This window comes from Trichomycterus rosablanca, chromosome 1 (assembly GCF_030014385.1).
Source record: "Trichomycterus rosablanca isolate fTriRos1 chromosome 1, fTriRos1.hap1, whole genome shotgun sequence".
In the NCBI taxonomy this organism is placed as follows: Eukaryota; Metazoa; Chordata; class Actinopteri; order Siluriformes; family Trichomycteridae; genus Trichomycterus; species Trichomycterus rosablanca.
Genome location: NC_085988.1, coordinates 4911504 through 4925727, shown reverse-complemented (window position 1 = coordinate 4925727; position 14224 = coordinate 4911504). Strand labels below are relative to the sequence as shown.

The window sequence follows — 14224 nt, the reverse complement described above, 5'->3', positions numbered from 1 at the left end:
TCTTTCCTATTTTTATCTTTAAGTAATGGCTTTTTTCTGGCCACCCTTCCATAAAGCCCAGCTCTGTGGAGTGTACGGCTTATTGTGGTCCTATGGACAGATACTCCAGTCTCTGCTGTGGAACTCTGCAGCTCCTTCAGGGTTACCTGTGGTCTCTGTATTGCCTCTCTGATTATTGCCCTCCTTGCCCGGTCTGTGAGTTGTGGTGGACGGCCCCCTCTTGGCAGATTTGTTGTGGTACCATGTTCTTTCCATTTGATGATGATGGATTTGATTGTGCTTCGGGGGATCATCAAAGATTTGGAATTTTTTTTATAACCCAACCCTGACTTGTACTTCTCAACAACTTTATCCCTGACTTGTGTGGAGAGCTCCTTGGTCTTCATGGTTTTGTTTGGTTAGTGGTGCCTCTTGCTTAGTGGTATTGCAGCCTCTGGGTCCTTTTAGAAAAGGTGTATAGATACTGACAGGTCATGTGACACATAGATTGCACACAGGTGAACTTTATTTCACTAATTATGTGACTTCTGAAGGTAATTGGTTGCACCAGAACTTTTTAGGGGCTTCATAGCAAAGGGGGTGAATACATACGCACACGCCATTTTCCAGTTTATTATTTAAAATTTTTATATACATATATATTTTTTTCTCATTTCACCTCACCAACTTAAATTACTTTGTGCAGATCTATTACATAAAATTCAGATTAAATAAACATTTAAATTACAGGCTGTAATTTAACAAAAGAGGTAAAAAGTCAAGGGGGTGAATACTTTTGCAAGGCACTGTATATGCTAGAATTAATTTACCACTCATGTCAGTGCTGTTTTACCATCAGTGTAAATGTCTTTTTGGCAGTTAATACAACTAAACACAAAGCTCTTAAAAAATGTGATATGAAACATCAAAACTAAACATGCAAATCAATTAAAGATCAATGCAGTTTTACAAGGTTTTATAAAAAACAACCACAATGAAAAATGTTTCATCCATTGTGTTATTAAATCTTCTGCAGTAGAAAAACATGTGGCAAAAATACATACACAAATATGCTGTGCTGACCCGAAAGCCTGATGGGCAGTATGGTTTACAATTGTCAGATTTATACACTGATCAGCCATAACATTAAAACCACCTCCTTGTTTCTACACTCACTGTCCATTTTATCAGCTCCACTTACCATATAGTTTGTTTGTTTATTAGGATTTTAACTTCATGTTTTACACTTTTGGTTACATACATGACAGGAAATGGTAGTTTATATTCACACAAGGTTCATTAGATCACAAGGTTATATACACACACTAACACACCAGCACCATGTCAGTGCTGAGAATCATCCACCACCTAAATAATACCTGCTCTGTGGTGGTCCTGTGAGGGTCCTGACCATTGAAGAACAGCATCAAAGGAGCTAAAAAAAAAAAGCAGATGGACCACAGTCAGTAATTGTAGAATTACAAAGTGCTTCTATATGGTAAGTGGAGCTGATAAAATAGACAGTGAGTGTAGAAACATGGAGGTGGTTTTAATGTTATGGCTGATCGGTGTATATCTAAAACATGAGAGAATTACTGTAAACTTAACACAGTTAACAGGTTTTTGTTAACAATATTTGGTAAAAATGCTTAAACGAAACCTGTTCTTACAAGGTCATACAGACTAAAACAAACAATGCAACAGCACCACATACATGCCATCATCTGGTCCATAAGCACACTGAAGATCAAACGGCTTATAAAAGTGCAAACCACTAACTTTAACAACAGTTTCTCTATCATCCCCCTCAGACACTCTAAATGCATGGTAATGCTCACTGAAATACTCTGTCACCAGTGTATTAACTGTAAAATAAATACATTCATGTACTAAAAGAATCTTGGTGATTTTCAAGAAGACTGGAACCTCATGCTTTATTTCATTGCAAACAATAAGCCCTACTCTGTATTCTGTGCCATCAATCCTAACCCAGTTAGTGAAATAGACACTTTCATCTACAGGAATTTCAAGTGAGTTGGCTAGCTCTTTACCACAATAATAATCCGAAAGAGAAAACAAAGACATTGGGCCACATTCTTTACGCTGCAACCTTAAGGTGTCCCAGTGATGTCCAATGGACATTTGGTGTTTTTTGGCTAGAGATTTTGTGACATTCTTAAAGTTCTTCAGCGTGTTCTTAAACAGTTTATGCTTTGCTTCAAACCTCATACTCCAGGTGTGTAAGAGAGGGCCAATCTTCCTAATACACGAAGGGTAGTGTATCATAAAATGATGCTTTGGTATTAAATTTTGATCGGGGTACAGTAGTGTAAAAAGCTGGTGGTGTTCACAAATTAAGTGTTTAAGTGCTACAGTCATGCCATAAGTCAGATTTGGTGAAAAAATTATGTTCATTATTTGCAACAAAAGAAGCAGAAGGTTCCAATTTCGATTCTCAGGTGGAACCACATCTCCAAAGAGCAAAGGAGTGTTTCTGACAAGGCACAGAGTTTGAACGGAATTCAGTCCCAAATTGTTTCCACTGTTCTCTAAATTTACATTTGTTGGGCGGTTTTTACGTTCCAAGTATCCATAGTCAAATGAATAGATTCGCGAAAGCAGATCTTGCTTTGAGATAAAGTTCTCAGTCAAATACCCAAACAACAACTTAAGTTCATACTGAGCCACTCCTTCGAGAACATCATGCATGATATCAAATGAAAAATTGTTGCACACATGAAAAAACTGCAATGTGTTCAATGACGAACATCTTTTGATGCCATACACAGAGTTAAGTTGTGGGTTTGACTGGAGAGTTTCAAAATGCATTTCAAAACTTGCCTTTTCACGCATTATAACTTAACGGTCATCCTCACAATAAACATTCTGGGCATCAGCCTTATCGATCAAGCATAAACGGCAGAAATACTGCCCACTGAAGGACTCTGTAAAACCAAGAATAGCATGCATTGCCAAATTATCTCCTGTAATTTGGCTGATTGTGCCATAAACTTTTTCAGTGGATATAGGCAAATATATTCCCTCACTTTCGAGTGTTTTAAGGTCTAAAATCAAAGGTTGCAGAATCAGATCAAATCCATATTTCTTTAAGTCTTGGCAATGAAACAGAGACACTAAATGTATATTCAACACTGCAGAATTGAATTTTGGAGGCAGGTTTCGTAACACAAAATAAAGGCAGCCTATCTTGTGAATGCAATGTTTTGAGCCAAGAGGATTGGCTGTCTCAAAGTCATCATAATAGAGCTGGATTTGCAAGGCATTTGTAAACTTAGAGAACAGAGGATGGTTCTTAAAGTAACTTCCATCACTGAAGTCCTTGTACACACTTCCAGGAGATGGGGTATGTGCTTTGACCACATCACAAATCTCTGAATTTCTGAACATAAATTTCAAACTTTCCAAAATAGGAATATAAATGAAGGTGTCATTCACTGGCATTTGACTGTAAGTACCAGTTTTCTTGTCCCGTCTACTATCATACCTAACCCCCAAAACAATTTCCACTGGCTCAACAATTCCCCACTTCTCAGTAAAGAACTTCTCCCTTTTGGTATCAGAATTAAAACATGCAAAGGGGTTTTCAAAATCTTCCAAGTTTTGTTGTACAACTGACCTTATAGGAACTGTTTCAGGAACTACTGAGAGAACTTGATGCTTTATATGTGAATGCACCTCATTTGTAAATTCTTCGAGATCACAAACAATAGAAGAGACTACACTAGTGGGAGCACCACTTCCTTGTAGTTTAGCAACGACCGATGCACACATGCTTTTCATATAGTCTGAAGAAAGCACAGACCCACTCTCCTGAAAATCTCCTGTTTCCACCCGAGACTGTGTACATACATTTGGTACTGAAGTGGATGATAAGATTCCTGAAGGAAGTGCCAATAAACCACACCTCAAAGAAGAACTACTGTCAGTATCACTGTGGAACTGATGATTGGTATCTAAATGTTTTCTAAACCCAGAATATGTGGAAAACATACTTCTACATGTGTCTTGTGCACATTCCAATTTAAAATTTAAGTTAGGATAAAAGCCATGGCCTAATCTTAAGTGACTTATGAGGGCTTGACTAGTTGTATATAATGCATTGCATCTAAAGCAAGACAACATCCTCAAGTTCTAGTTTTCTCTAGTTGTTCAATAGTTTTGCACGTAGCTCCTTTACTCTTGGTGACTCTTGTGTTTCCAACATCAATAAGGTAGACAGTTGTTTGAATGAAAGTGTAGAAGTTAAAAAGCGTACCATCATGTGTCAAATTAAAAACAAAATGAGCTTTGAAAAGCTCATCAAATGCACCAAGAGAACCAGCAGTCTGACATGGGATGAGCTTCTTGTCAAGGGCTACATAGTAACTGTTTATCTGACCTCGGCTTCGTCCTACAGCAAGAAGGTTCGGCTGTCGTTCTTCTTTTTGTCAATACTGTTGCAAGACTTAAAGGGGAAAAAACCATTCCAATCACATTCAACCAAGGCCAGAGCACAAAAATGTAGAGCTTTCTCTTCTTACACTTACCTTATGATCCACCACAAGTCTGTCAGCAGCATCTGTAGCACTAATTTTCACAGCTTTCTTTCCCCCAGGTGGAGGTGGAAGCAGATGAATAAGCAAAAGCAGAGTGGCCATGTCACTGTCCCAGTCTGAGGATGAGCAAAAAATCATTTGTAAAATCTAATTAATAGAAATACATTTTTTGTGAGGAAAAAGTTAGCACACCCCCATTAGAGTGGATCAAGGCAATTAGAAATAAGCTGTTCCACTGTCCGCAATCTTTTAAAATCCCTTTACAGCTTTATCTGCATCTAAAGTATTTGATCTAAAGGCCTCACAGAGCTCTCTGGATCACCTACAAAATGATTTTTAACCATGTTGTAATCATTGCAGCTGATGTGGTGCACCTGACTAATTTTAGACATTTTTAGTAGTAATGAATGTGAAAGTGTTCTATTATTGACGCTATGTCCATATAATGTACAAGAAGTCGATAACAATTATCCTGACAGACCTAGCTACAAATGTAAAATTAATTATACAGGCTGAAGAGAATAAAAAAATGAATTGGCATAAAGCAGCAATACATAAAGCAAGTTTACATTAAAATGCCATTGACTGATAGCAGAATGACTGTGCTTTTTTCGGTAAAAAAAGCAATTTATTCTTACTGGAGTGATCGTCAGTATCGGTTTCTTTTCTTGCTGACAACAGAAGGGAGCGCACAGGAGGAGTCAACGTCAGGCTCCCAGCTTCTTCAATGATTTTTGTTTTTAAGGCAGTGTCCCATCTTTCCAACATCTTGGAGGCTGTTTCAGCATTGAACAGAAGGGTGAAATCTTGGTTCACCTTAAAAAAAAAAAAACAGATAAAGAAATTAGACAACTATGCTTAGTAAGAGCACCTGTAATAGTTAGCTTCTTGTCTACTTACTAGTCCTTTGGTGTCTAAAAAACGTGGAAAGGTTTGAAGAACATCAGTTGTTGTATCTAGGTTGTGGACAAGTTCATATCTATGATGAAAAGTTTCCTTCATCTTCAGGAATATCTGAGCTTCATCTGAAGTATGGGTGAGAAAGGCAATGGCCTCTCTTATGCCATCTTCATCAAGCTGCTTTTCAGGGTTGGTTGATCTCTTGAAGGATGGACCTCCTCCTAAGCCAAAGTCAGTATCATGCCTCTTGCCAAGACGATGAGACATGTTTCTCTGTACAGTCTTCAGGCGCCATGCAAGATAGCCTGTTCCACTATCAGCATCATAGAAATGTTCCTGTAGCATTTAAAGACAAAAAGATTAGCTCATTGTAATATTTCCAGCTGATGAGTTAAACAGTTACACTTAAAAACAGAGGCAGACTGATGCCTCTTTTCCAATACACAGGAGAAAGCATATAGGGTTCTGAACGAGCTGATTTTTTGAAAACCCCATTCATTTTTGCAATTAAAAATCGGGCTTAAACCCAATACCAAATATGGGCATAAGAAAGACTACAAAATGACACATGACTTCAGTCTATACAAATATGTAATGAACTTACGTAGCCTTTCTTTGAGAATGGATCACGCAGTGATGGAAAAAGCGTCACAATACCAAGAGCATATTGCTCTTTCTGTTTACGTGTGGGAATCCTCCTTGAATAGCAAAAACAAGTACAGATGCTGAATTCATGTTTATATGCAACAGTGTATAGATACGGTTTATACATACAAATACCAAAGACACAAAACATTAATACCACAATACCAGGGGCAGCCATGGCCTGGTGGTTAGGGAACTGGATCAATCCCCTGGCAGGACATGACTGAAGTGTCCCTAGTTTTCATTTGTGTGTGTGTGTGTGTGTGTGTGTGTGTGTATTTACCTGCACAAATGGGTTAAATGTGGAGGTTAAATTCCTGTGTGTGCAAGTACAGTGGTGAATTTGTGCTTTTTAATTCTACCAGACAATATAACCTTCTTTACACTCATGCATTGATTCTTGGCACCCAACACCTTGTTGCCATTTGATGGTTTGTTCTCGTCTTCTGACCACTGCTAACCAGGAGCACCCAACGAGCCTTGCTGTTTGGAAGATGCTCTGACCCAGTTGTCTAACCATCACTATTTGGCACTTGTCAAAGCAGCTCAGATTCTTACATTTGCCAATTGCCAAATGTTTAATGCTGACTACAGGAGGAATATTTAAGAACATGTAGTGCTTGGAGCGCTAAGTGTATGGAGCTGCGTAACCAACCGGTCAGATTGTGTTTATGTTTAGGGGTATTGTTTCTGCAACATTATTTGTTTCACAAATTACATCAGTTTTTAAATATGCAAATAATGTAACTTATAGGTAAAAACCATTAACTAAAAATCAAAACCAAACCTATTAAGACTTACCCATGCACCTCTATCATATGTCCAACCACTATGTTGACAAGAACTCTTCTAGTCTCACTTGATAGTGTATTATTTGAGCCATATTCAGCAAGAACTGCGTCTCCACCTGCTTTCTGTGTTAAAGCATCATAGACCTCCTTTAAAACAAAAACAATAACACTAAGCAAAACAAGTAATTTAAAGTACGTTTTACAAACACACGAACATATTTTATAGTACCATTTTTGCCACATCTGCTGATTCTTCTACTGTTTTAGATTTTGCAGAATGCTCTGGTGTTCGGTCTACATCACTCGACGAGCTTGATCTAGACAAAGTGTCTGTACAAGAACTGCTCTCTGCATGTGAAGGCCCAGACACTGAAACAGAAGATTAACTTAGTAGTAGTGGTTGTAAAATCTAGCCCTGCTATTTCAAGTAAATGTGTCAGACAAGCTTTAAGGCACAGAATAGTTCAGGCCTCCAGCACTGACAACTACTGCTTTAAGGAAAAAAATAAAATGATACCTTTATTGCTGTCTCTGATCAATAGCATCATGTCAGGTTTTGCAAGAAGTAAATCTAGCAAAATATCCTCATCAATCTCAGTTTCCGAGTCATCATAAAGGCATAAAAGTGTCTCCGTAGGAAGCCCAAACTTATTCTGAACTGAACATAACACATGCAAATTAAAATAATGTTGAAAAACAAAAAATAAAGTAGAATCTAAGTGAAATTTACCCTCAGAAATGAAGTCAGCATAAGTAAATCCATCCTGAAGCTTGATGAATTTTTTTGAGTTCTCAAATTTAACTTTCACCAGCATAATTTACATCTGGAAGATAATATAAATACTGTTATAGGCAATAAAAAAGTATTTATTTTTTTTCTGACACCACATAAGTGTCAGTTCTGGCTCACTGTATCCTCATTCAAACAGGTTTTCATAATAAATCAAAGGGAGTAACGTAGACTGATTGAGCTGAATGGTCAGAAAACTGCGTTCCTGGGTCAGCTGCAGTTCCAGAGTCTGCCAAACACAGTAGAGGTGCGATTCTGAACACACAGATTCAGTGCTGACGTATTGAATCGATTCATTCTAGAGAACCAATTCTTTACTACTATTTCAGTAAACATTTAAATTAATTCGACTCGTTACCGTTTATTTTACTGAATCGGTTCTTTGAGTGTAACGTTCAACTATGTCATTTTAATATGGAATCATTATCGAACCGATTCGATTCCGTGTAAAGTTGCCACGAAGTGAATCCCATTAGTGCCCATTCAGTAAACAGGTAGGATATTTATGACAATTAAAACTATTAAAACAGACTATAACTGCAGTGGATTTTATCTGTTGCTCAATAAATGTGACTGTTTATTTTTTCTAAGATTCTAAGTTGTTGTACATACTTCCTGTCTACTTTAACAGTATCATCATAAATGAAGAAAAGTTTTACATAGCAATTCATTTACATGAACCTCCATTAAAAGTTAAAAACGCGGTTTAAAACTCACGTTTTAAAATAAAAATTACAAATATTCACCACGGCTGAAATACATGCAGTGTACGAAAACACCGTTGCTTGTTTGCCAGCAGGTGTTCGAATACTGACGTTCCATTCTGAGGATAGTTTGTTCGAAGCTATTGGTCCAAAATTACCCAATTAAAATGCATTTTGGTTGCTGAGCGGGTATTTCATAGCTCAACCAATCATAGCCGTATGACTACGGGCATTTCCGTAATATCCACTAAAACTCGAAAAATACCGAAATGTAATACTGAGCTCCTACTTTAATGATGCGAGTTCGGGCTCATTTGATCGTGTAGGCAGTACCACACTTCACATTATAAACTCACAACGACCGATGTGGTCTCACTTTACACGCTATTAAAGATTTTGTTTTTTTACATTTCAGGGCCAGATTACTTATTTGCTTTTAATAGGTCCGTGTACCTTTGGTAATTCGTTTTTCACTTTAAATCCCAACGTTGAAAAACAAGAAAACGGGGCGTTATTCGTTTTTCGTTTTAAGATCAAATATCAAATAACAAGCAAACAGAAATTGAAAAACGGGTCGTATTTTATTTTCACCATTCGCTATTTATTTTTAATACATATTACTGAAAAACGGGAAAACGGGCTGTTTATCGTTTTTCGTTTCAAGGTCAGAAGATAAAAACAACAACAAACAAAATTGAATAACGGGTCGTTTTTCATTTACCTAATTTTAATATTTCCTATCATTTCAACCGGAAGTAAACGCATAAGCGGTATAAACTAGTGTTAGCTGCGTAGTTTTTACTTAAGTCAGTAGCATAGCCAGCTAATATACTGGTTCATAAGACAATCTAGATGCAGTAAAACTAAACATTGTGCCACGTTAAAGTAACGAGTGTAAGGTCTATATTTTTTTTTTTACAGGTTTCAACTCCGTCCTTATATTTAACAAATGACGCCAATGTGGTGATATTTCCTGGGTCCTCGGGCTTTTTTAGCCCTTTGGATCTCAGCGCGGGGTGTCACTATGAAGACAGTGTGACTGATGCATAAAACACAGGCTTATTACATTAAATAATATGTTTAGCAAATTGAGATATTTAACACCATTAGATTTGATCTATCAGCAAAAGTCCAAAAATATGTAGATGGGATTCCCGTACTGGCATCTGAGGTACTGGAGATATGAGGTATTCTCATCCTAAACACACCCCATAGAAGGTGCCGCCACTGTGCAAAGGAGTTTGCGCACTTTTAATCCAGTTTGCCGCCGAAATAGTCAGAACAGGCACAATAAAATGGTTTTGCAGATTTATGCCGAGTTTATTTTGGATATGGCAAAAAAAGGCATGTCATCCATTGAAATCAGCGATGTGCTTACTTATCAGTTTGGGGTTCAGAAAGGGTTTTCGGCCAGGAATGTCAGAAAGTTTTGTGTGGAATGTGGATTTTTCCGTACAAGTCGACTGTCGGATTGTCATTTGGAACTGGAGATGGCCAGATCTGTTAATGAGGTTCGTGATGGATAAGACAGTAGCACAGAGTCAGTATGGTCTGTTAGCAGAATGGACATAAATGTACAAAATTGATAACTATTAAATAATTGAATGGACTGCTTATATAGTGTACACTTTCAAGACAGGACCAACATTTGACGTAAGATGATGACAGGCTATCTGTTGACAAAAGGAATCCACGTTGCAGAACGACGTGTTGGGGAATTACTGAGAACAACACATCCACCCTACCATGAAGCCAGGCGCCAAGTAAAGCAAAAAAAACATAATGCAGGGCTTGTTTTTGTTCACAATTTCTTGCTGTTTAAATAGACATAGTCCTATCTAAATTGTTTCACTTTGTTTTTCAAGGGGGCACGTAACCTTAACCCTGTTCCATATCATGCGGAATATGTGGGTCACAAACTTCACATGGATCAGAACGAAAAACTAGCAATGTTTGGGGTCACTCACGTTGTGGCAGTTGATGGTTTCAGCCGAAAGATAGTTTCCCATTCCACTATGCCAGTAAAAAACAATCTAATAATTTATGAGGAAGTGTACAGGTACAAGATCACGTATGATATATAATGAAATGATATATAATGCATTTTGATCTTTACTATTCATGGTGACCCTTTTTACATTTTGTTTATGCTTAACAGACCTGCAGTCCTTGCTTATGGCATGTGGGATCAGATCAGAGTTGATCATGGCAAGGAGTTTTATTTGACATTGTTCATTCAGGAGATTTTGTCATCATTCCGGCATAACATCAAAAGGATGGCCTACCTGCAAACCCCGTCAACTAGGGTATAAAAAGTACCTAATTTTTTTATCAGTTTTTTCAGACCCTGGTGGACTGTTCACATATATAGCAATATATTTTTCTAACTCAGAACCACATTGTGGAACGCATTTGGCCAGAGATAAATGGACGCATCAACTATCCACTTAAAACCGCTCTTATACAGTTGGTGGATCAGGAAGCAATAGACATGGACGACAGAGTAGTGCAATACTGTGTATCCAACCTCACCTGCAGGCTGTCCCAGATCGGTGTTAGCAGAGTTGTAGACAGCTGGAATGCACACAGGATTCCAGGTAATAAAAAGTGATGTAACTCCTATCACTCAGTTGATAATGCATATTAATGTTATCTTATTTGATATTACTTGTTACTAGCTGCTTTTTATTTAAAACAAATTCCATGTTGAATTCCAATAGATACAAGCTATTTGTTGGACAGCAACAATATTATGTGACCTAAAATCCCACTAATCAACACATTCTTTATGCTTACAACAGGGAAGGGTGTTCCAAATGTCTTAGCTGCAAGTGGGTGTCCTAAACAAATAGCAGATGAGCTACTGCCACATGCATCACAGGCAGCGGACCTGTACAGAGAGCAACTGAGATCCTCTCTAACAAGAGATTCTGTATTTGGGACGGACCCATTCTCAACAACAGATGACAAGACAAGAGTAGAGAATACATTTGCAGAGACCTATCCAAACATTTATCTTTTATTGGAAAGTGCTGTAAACAATGACCCAACCATGTTTAAAGATGCATTGCTACATCTGATCCATGTAACTAAAAGATTTGCATGAAATAAAACATCAATCAAACTCCAACATTGGCCCTAATTGAAACTTGCAACACTGGCAAAAAATAACACCTTAATTGCCATACAATAAATAAAGTTAAGTAACAGTTTTTGATGCATTTATCCTGCCTGTTTACTTGAAGGTGTGATGTAAAAAAATTAATTAAGATCATCTGTGACTATATTGGCAAACATGTGGAGAAGAAAACTATCAATATGGATATTTTGTGGACAGCAGTGTGGGAAACAAGTCCTTAAAACTTTAGGAAAGTGTAAAGAAGCGGTATGAGGTTGATCTCAAGACTAGAAGACACACAGACTGTTGAAAACACTACAAACTGTTAGTGTGTGATTCTTAGTTTGGCTTCATGTTTGGTGTATCAGTCATTATTTCAAAAACATTTATATTTATTTATTAGGATTTTAACATCATGTTTTACACACTTTGGTTATATTCATGACAGTAACGGTAGTTACTCATTACATTCATCAGTTCAAGTTTAATATTAAACACAGTCATGGACATTTTAGTATCTCTAAATAACCTGACTGCATTTTTTTGAACTGTGAGAGGAAACCAGAGCTCCCAGAGGAAACCCACACAGACACAAGGAGAACATACCAAATTCCACACAAAAAGGACCCAGACCACTCCACCTGGGAATCGAACCCAGGACCTTCTTGCTGTGAGGCAACAGTGCTACCCACTACAAAAATATTTGGGCAGTTATTTTTGACACTGTAGTATTTATGAGGACACTATAGCTCCTCTAGTCTCAAAGACAACCTCACACCACAATAAAGCTTTTTCAATGAAATTCTGGGGCGGCTCAGTGGGTAGCACTGTCACCTCACAGCAAGGAGATCTTGGGTTCAAGTCCCAGGGGGTCCTGTCTGTGTGTAGTTTGCATGTTCTCCCCGTGTCTGTGTGGGTTTCTTCCCACAGTACAAAGACATGCAAGTGAGGTGAAATGGAGATACAAAATTGTCCATGACTGTGTTTGACATTAAACTTGGAACTGATGAATCTTGTGTAAGCAGTAATTACCTGTCCTGTCATGAATGTAACCAAAGTGTAAAACATGACGAATCCTAATAAATAAATACATGATAAAAACTTCTGTGCCTAATCTTTAATGTTTCTTTTTCTCCTTTAAGTGAACACAGGATAAAAACACCAAAACAGTGGCTAAACATTACTGTAGTGGAGCATGTGAGCAATTCTTTTTTGACGGATAGTGTACTTTTACATTGCCAGGAAAACTTCATCTGAGAAAAACATTAGTCATCTCCAATCACTTCTTTGATGGTAGATAATGCCTCACACAAGCCCCGAACCACATGAACATGGTGGGTAAAGTTCTCCTCTCTACACATAAGACAGTACGTGGATGTTCGTATCCACTCTTCAATGCACGTTTTGCAGCCAATTAGGGTCTGGCAGCAAACAGCAAACATGGGGACAACAATAAATCCTGCAAGATTAAAGACATGTATTATTATTTTAACCTGTTATTTTACAAATTTCAACAAATTTCAAAATTCTCTCTTCAAATTGAATACCCACTTACCCTTACACACCATACAGCTTAGGGATTCCTTTATTTTTTTGGACTGGGTGGATGTTAGGAAAACCATGCTGCTGTTGGTCAGGGCCACCTCTGATAACTCCCGAATTGTAGCTGTTACAGCGTCTAAACTTTGAGATGCCAGCAACAATTCCTCAATTTTCTCACTCACATCACTTAAGGCTGAGGCACCCTCGTCTTTTCGGCTGTTAAAAGATATTACATCAGTGTATCATTTACCAGAAATGACAATCCATATGCAGAATGAAATGGTTTGTTACCTCAGTCTTTTTCTTTTTGCTCCCTGAAAATTACGGAAGTCTTGTTCATTCACCGCTAAGATCTTCCTAGCGTTCTGTCTCCAGTACTGAGACCCTTAAAACGACAATGCTTATATTAAATAACAAATAAAACATAAGGATCAAAAAAGTAAATTGACCAAAATCAGAATTAAGAGAGTTGTTGTTCCAAATATGCAATCAACCAGTTAGTTATTTTGATTTGGGCTGATCTGTGCTGTCGCTTTATGAGTTAAATAACCTGAGGGATGCAAGAGCACTCGTGCTACATTTGAATATTTCTACTATGCCTGTACTACAGTGTTGCAGCATAATTATGTGACTCATTGTGTCTGCAGCCACCTACATATTAAAATAGGCAACTGATTTTTCAGTAAAACTTTACAACGCCAGTTAGAAGCAAATATAACTACTTTGTTAGCCATTTTAAACTTTTATTTTAAAATAAATCCACCAATTTTTTTTTTTTACAGCCATCAACCAATTAGGCTGTAAAGAAATCAAAATCAGCCATCAAAATCATGAGTGTTCCATCTGTAGTAAAATATCCTAAACAGAAAGAAAATGACAAGCCTTCTATTCTATAAGATACAAGCTAACTGAATATCATTTCCTACCCTTTGTTCCTTCTGACTCCAAAATTTCACTGCCCTGTGTGTCAGTTAGTATTATGGGATCGTAATTGTTAAGTGCCTCCTGAACTTTGCCAATGATCCCCTGAACTGTTGCTTCACTCTCCATGAACCTGATTATGACCATTCGACTAGGAGTAAGCTTGCCTCCAATGAAATCTGCAATGTATATTGACCTGTAAAAAAATGTCAACACCCTTTTTAGTCATACAATCAGTACTGCTTTATTTATGAGTATGGTAACAGTTAAGGTATAAG

The 14224-nt window shown here is 37.5% G+C and overlaps 2 pseudogenes; one reads left to right on the top strand and one right to left on the bottom strand.

The window, feature by feature from the left end:
- Positions 1–4141: 4141 nt before the first annotated feature.
- LOC134325506 (uncharacterized) lies at positions 4142–7686 on the bottom strand (annotated as a pseudogene).
- Positions 7687–9711: 2025 nt separating this feature from the next.
- On the top strand, positions 9712–11471 carry LOC134325497 (uncharacterized; annotated as a pseudogene).
- Positions 11472–14224: the final 2753 nt, after the last annotated feature.